The 6,517-nt window shown below is 47.8% G+C and overlaps 1 long non-coding RNA gene across 1 annotated transcript in view; it reads right to left on the bottom strand.

Annotated features, from left to right (window-relative positions):
• Positions 1–2,332: 2,332 nt before the first annotated feature.
• The window catches only part of LOC108533318 (uncharacterized), a 27,462-nt gene continuing 23,277 nt past the window's right edge, over positions 2,333–6,517 (bottom strand). Inside the window, exon 3 of the long non-coding RNA XR_001886703.1 lies at positions 2,333–4,019. This is a non-coding gene — a long non-coding RNA (uncharacterized LOC108533318). The remainder of the gene's footprint in view (positions 4,020–6,517) is intronic.

Raw genomic sequence — 6,517 nt, 5'->3', positions numbered from 1 at the left:
ATTGATAGCAGTAAAGTGCAGATAACAATAGTTATCTTAGAATATGCTAGAGGGTATATAAAGTGTGTGACACTGTACAGCCCAATACCACAATCCCTGGCCATAGGTGGCTACTATGCACTTGAAAAGTGGCACAGGCTGCCCTCAGTGTAAAATACAAACCAGGTTTCAAAAACAGTACAAAAAACAAGAATGCAAAATATCCCATTAATAATTTTATATTGATTATGTTATAATTTTGGAATATATTGTGTTAAATATATTACTAAAATAATTTCAGCTGTTTCATTTTTTAATGTGGCTACTATAAAATTTAAAATTATATCTATAACTCACATTACATTTCTATTAGACAGCAGCATCACTCTAGCATAGGGCCTGGCACACAAAAAGCATTCCAATTGTCAGTTTCATTCCCCTACAGGTAGGACATCAGTGACCACCATTCACATCCCCTTCCTCTTGCCAAATTCAAACCCTGCCTTTATTTATTTGGTAAATATTTATAGTGCCTGGCCCTGTGTGAGATGCTAGAGATACAACATGAAGCAAAACCAGACACTATCTTCTTCGTGGATCTTACAATCTGGTGGGATGGACAAAGAAATATCAATACTTTTGTAAATAAATGTAAAACTGCAGTTGTACAAGTGTTGTTAAGGACAAGTACCCAGGGTGATAAAAGTGGGGTACTGGTCGAAGAGTCAGGGACAGGGATGCCTCCCCTGCAGAAGTGATGCTTAAGTGGAGATTTGAAGGATGAAGAAGAATTTACAAGACTAAGCTGGGGGAGGAAGAGCAGACCAGGGAGGAGAAATACTCAATAAAAGGCCCCAGGGAAGGCAGGAGCTTGCGATGTAGAAGGAACAGAAAGAGGCCAGTGTGTGGAGAGCACTGAGCAAGCAGACGGAAGAATAGACAGACTTGGGAGAGGTCAGCGGGACCAGGTATCAAGGGCCTGGGTGAGGTTCTGGATCTGACCCTACAAAGGGGTGGGACGCCGGGCCAGTTTCATGCCCTAAGTATCCAGATTTGCTCTGCATTTCTCGGCTGGGCGCGGTGGCTCACGCCTGTAATCCCAGCACTCTGGGAGGCCGAGACGGGCGGATCACTTGAGGTCAGGAGTTTGAGACCAGCCTAACACGGTGAAACCTCTTCTCTACTGAAAATACAAAAATTAGCTGGGCGTGGTGGCAGGCGCCCGTAATCCCAGCTACTTGGGAGGCTGAGGCAGGAAAATAGCTGGAACCTGGGAGGCTGAGGTTGCAGTGAGCCGAGATCGCGCCATTGCACTCCAGCCTGGGTGGCAGAGCGAGACTCCGTCTCAAAAAGGTTTCCAAAAAAAAAAAAAAAAAAGGACAGGTTTCTCTGGGCACGGTGCGAGGCCGACAGGAGAGGGGCCCCTGTGCCTGCGGGCAGACCACTTAGGACACTGCAACTGTCCAGGTAGGAAGCGAGAGGGGCCTGAACTGAAGCGAGTGAGCGCAGGAGGTGGAAAGTACATGCACTGTGGGGGCTACTGAGCCGGCAGGATCCACAGGGCGAACTGGTGGACGCGGGCAGCGGAATCCAGGCCGAGAATGACCTCGGGCTTTCAAGTCGTGCGGGTCCGCCCCGAGCGCTCTCCGGCTTCTTCCAAACCTTCTCCTTGCCCTCCTTCCCCGATCTTCCCACCCAACGCCTCCCTCCTTCTCCCTCCGCTGCCCGGCCCAGCCCCCGCGCCTGACTGCCTGGCCCGCCCTCTTCCGCCACGCGACGCCCCTTCTGGGTCCAGGACCCGGTCTCTCCTCCCTTCCTAAGGCCCCGGCAGGGCCGCCACCCCTCATGGACCTGACGAACCGGCGCGGTCCAGCCCAAGCCCGCCCTCTCAGCCCCTCAGCCTCCGGGGCAGACGCAGGCCGCAACGCTCGGCCCGGCCTCTCTTCCCTGCGTCTTTCGGGCCGGGCTCCTCTCCACCGCCTGCCGCGCCCCGGCCCCCAGCGCGCCCCTCACTCACCAGGGCGCCGACCTAGGCCCAGCTCCCGCTCCCGGGTCTCCCCTCGGCTGCTCCTCCAGCCTCCGCCCGCCCCGCCTTCTTGGGACCCCGCCCCGCACAGGCCGGGCCGGGCTCCTATTGCTCCGACTCGCCGTCACGCTGAACTCTCTTTCTTCAATTGGGTTGCTTGTCTGTCACTCAAGGAGGGCTGGCACAGTTGCCGGTGGAAGGGAAAAACGCCGGCCGTCCCCGCCCCCCAGTGGAGGCCTCTTAAAGAAACAGGACGCCTTTCCCCCGCGGGCTACAGGGTCTGAAGTAACGTAATTTCCCAACAAACCCAAGAGGCAGCTTTCTTTTTGCCCCAAACTTTTATTTTTTCTTTTTGGTATGCAGTCCTAGAGTGAAGGAAAAGGCTTTTGTTCCCTGTGTCAAATCATAGGTTGTGAGCTCTAAGCGGGCCTCTGGTGGCATTCCGCCCTGTGCCCAGCGGGCACTTAACCGCACACTCAACAGTGGGGATAGCTGTGGTTTGGGGAACTGAGTGGGAGGTGACAGTCGTGTCAGAGGCTGTGAGCAGCCGCGCTGCTCACCACCGAGTTGGAGCTAATTATACCGGCACCCAGGGCTGACCGTGGGCGCTGAGCAGAGGCAGAAGGGTACAACTCAGCTGTGCTGTTGGAAGGGATCCGTGGGAGGTGGCATTCGTCACTGCACCTGCGGATCGGAACAAGGCCAGGCACCGCGCCAAGGACTCACTTCTGCTGTCTCTCTTCATGCTCACAGCAGCCCTGTGGTGGAGGGAGCATCGTGATCCCTTCGCTGCAGATGAGGAAACTGAGGCGCAGAGAAGATCCGAGATCTTATAGTTGGTGAGGGGCAGAGCAAGATGCCAACCTATGCCTGTTGGATTCCAAAGTTTATGCTTTAATCGTTCGTTTAGCAGATTCTTACAACAATCCTGGGAGGTGCGTATTCAGTTGTCCGTTTACAGATAAAGAAACTGATACTCAGCAAAGAGACGATGTAATGACTACCACTCATAGGGCACTGCGCAGTCTGCAAAGCAGTTTTATATATGTTGTTTCCTTTGATCCTCAAAACATCTTGGAATTAAATATGATTTTTGTTTTTTTGTTAGTCCTATTTTACAGGTGAATAAAGTAAGGCTTGGGGAGGCTGAGGCTTAGCTATAACTAACATTGCTAAAGCTCTGGCAGGAGTTACTCTTTCTCCTTCTCACTGGCTGGACCCAGCCTTGACCTTGTGATGATGATGATGATGTGCTAGGGGACAGAGCCACACACAGCACAGAAGGTGCCAAATGCTACCTGCCTACTTGGGACACTCACTTCATATTCTTATGGAAAGAGAAATGATCTTCTCCGTTTCTTTTATTATTAACTTTGATAGCAGAGAGGGCTTTTAGAGTCAATCTTGCACTCACACAACACTGAAGATGAAAGCCTTAAATTTGTACCCTGGGTGCCTCACTTTGCTTCATCCTAGTCCTGGCCCTGCGTAATACACATTTATCTAAGGAATGAATCACTCACTTTAGCTTTACAAGACTGTGTCATTTTTTTTTTCTCCTGATATTGCCAGTGTAGGTTCTTTGATTGCTAGTCTTAGGAATCAATTCTGGCTAACTTTACCCAAAAAAGATTTTATTGGCAGGCTAGTGTTTAACTCACAGAGGTAACAGGAAGCTGGAGAATCAGGCTTAGAAAAGGACAGAAAGTGGAGATGCTTTGAGAGTTTAGGCAGGCAAGTGAATCAATTCTATGTTTTTCTTCCCTTTCTTGACCATAGTTTTCTTTGATGAGTCAAAGTCCCTGGAGCAAGGGTTCGATTGGCTGAGCTCAGGTAACACATCCACACTTTAGCTAAGGAGGGCAGGCACCTTGATGGACAGCTCCACCAAGACGGCACAGAAGTGCAGAGTTCTAGATCCCTCTTCCTCCATCCACCTCAGCTGCTCCCAGTGGGCAACTAGGTTCAGGTGCCCTGTTTTCAGGCTGGGATCAAATAGGAGGAGTACCTGCAACTGAAAGTCATGATTACACAAATGCAATTGTGTCTGGCATGTGGGAGAGGATAGCAGAGATTCTGAGCTTTGTAACCTTATAGACATTTGTGCTATTTACCAGCTGTTTGTCCTTGGGTAAGTTACTAGATCTCTCTGAGCCTGTCTCCTCATGTGTACAATGGAGAGAATAACGGTACCAGCCTTAATGGATTGTTGTGAGAAGTGAGATCACTATAAATGTACAACAGTTAGCAAAATGTCTGCATTTAAGTGCTCAATAAATTGTAAATTATAAAATTGTAAAATTATAGTAGGTCTTCCATAAGTACGTATTGTGTGAGTGAATTATCTACCCCTCTCAGTTCTCTAATACATTTGAATTTTGTTTATTTTTTATTTTTGAGGCAGAGTCTCCCTCTGTCACTTGGGCTGGAATACAGCGGCATGATCTTGGTTCACTGAAACCTCCGCCTCCCAGTTTCAAGAGATTCTCCTGTCTCAGCCTCCCAAGTAGCTGGGACTACAGGTGTGCACCACCACGCCTGGCTAATTTTTGTATTTTTAGTAGAGATGGGGTTTCCCCATGTTGACCAGGCTGGTCTCAAACTCCTGACCTCAAGTGATCTGCCTGCCTCAGCCTCCCAAAGTGCTGGGATTACAGGCATGAGCCACCACACCCGGCCTATATGGCCCATCTTTAGAGTGGTGGGGAGCTTAGAGACAAAATCTTTGCTATGGTCTATAAGACCCTAGATGATCTGGCACTTTACTTCTCAGACTTAATCTATTCCTACTCTCCTGCTAACTTACTGTTTGAGTCTTACATACTAATTTCCCATTCTCTGAACACACAGTTTCTTTTCATCTCTGTGCCTTTGCACTTGCCGTTCCCTCTCCCAGAATGCTTTTCCCCCAGCTCATCACATGGCTTCCATCTTCACTTTATTCAGGCTATGCTCTGTTATCTCCTCTTTCAAGTGTTCCCTGACAACTCTGTCTCCTATCATCCAGCCGCTCCACCCCTCTCTTGCCTTAACCTGCTCTAGCCTTCTCCCTAGCACTGTATGTCATATTACTTTGTTTTGTTTTCTGACTTCTCCATTAGTTGTAAGCTCCATGATGGCAGAGATCTTGACTGTCTTGTTCATAGCTGTATCTCTACTACCTAGAACATATCTATTACAGTACATAATATGGGGTCAATATCTTATTTTGACCTTGTAAAATAATGGTTGCATCACTGAATAAACAAAAATGACCTGTGGGTAAATGGAAGGTTTCTATGAACTTGACTTATACTTAAATCTCTCTAAACACTTACAGATTAATCATGGCCCTTCTCACATAGAATTATTGTCAAATACAATCCCTGCCACTACACCAAAAGGCTCTTTTTTTTTTTTGAGATGGAAGCTTGCTCTGTTGCCTAGGTTGAAGTGCAGTGGCATGATGTTGGCTCACTGCAACTTCCACCCGCTAGGTTCAAGCAATTCTTCCGCCTCAGCCTCCCAAGTAGCTGGGATTACAGGTACCTGCTGCCACGCCCAGCTAATTTTTTTTTTTTTTTTGTATGTTTATTAGAGACAGGTCTTCACCATGTTGGCCAGACTGGTCTCAAACTCCTGACCTCAAGTGATCTGCTCACCTTGGCCTCCCAAAGTGCTGGAATTACAGGCGTGAACCACTGTGCCTATCCCAAAAGGATTTTTACATGGTAGCTCATACATGTCAAAACCTTCATTTATCTGCTAAAGGAAATAGAACTAGCATTTATCATGGGTTTACTATGTGCCAAGGGTTATACTGGAGGCTGTTATACACATTATCACACTTAAAACTGTCAATTTTCTATGGCATATTAGTGTGCCCATTTTGCAAATGAGAAAGATTGAAGATTAGAGATGTGAAAAACTTGCTAAGGCACCTCAGCCTGGCTGGTACCCAGTCAGTCTGACTTTCTCTTTATACCACTCAGTGGAAACAGCATTCCACTGTGCATGTAATTCTTCATTTTTTTCACACTTATTAATCCTGGATATAGATGACACTGTGTATTAAGGTCTTTACATGATTTATCTAATTTGATCCTCATGTTTCTAGAAAACACATACTGCTGTCACCTTTACTTTACAAACAAGGAAACTGAGGCACAGAGACTTTAGACATTTGCCCACGGTTACCTAGTTGAGTGGTGAAGCCAGTATTTAAACCTGGCTCTGTTTAATTTCAAGGCCTCTGTCCTTTCTGCAATAGCGCGCTGTCTCCCTTAAGACCACTCTCTGTCTCAGATAGAAAGAGAAGAAAAGTGGCTAAAACAGGAGAATAAAAGTATCATTAAGAAAATTCATGGTGACTTGGTTCTTGAAACGGGAAGCCAAAGGGCAGGAGGCAGACAGCCGGTCTAGCACCAGCGCTTGCAGGCTAGGGGTTCACATAACTCACAATAACTCAATTTGCGAAGATCGTTCTTCCAGGAACTGGGTGGCGGAGGGGTGGGTGTGGGGGGGTGTGGCGGG

This window comes from Rhinopithecus bieti, unplaced genomic scaffold (assembly GCF_001698545.2).
Source record: "Rhinopithecus bieti isolate Rb0 unplaced genomic scaffold, ASM169854v2 scaffold_10347, whole genome shotgun sequence".
Taxonomy (NCBI): Eukaryota; Metazoa; Chordata; class Mammalia; order Primates; family Cercopithecidae; genus Rhinopithecus; species Rhinopithecus bieti.
The sequence above is the reverse complement of the archived record's forward strand: the minus strand, read 5'-3'. Positions and strand labels throughout refer to the sequence as shown.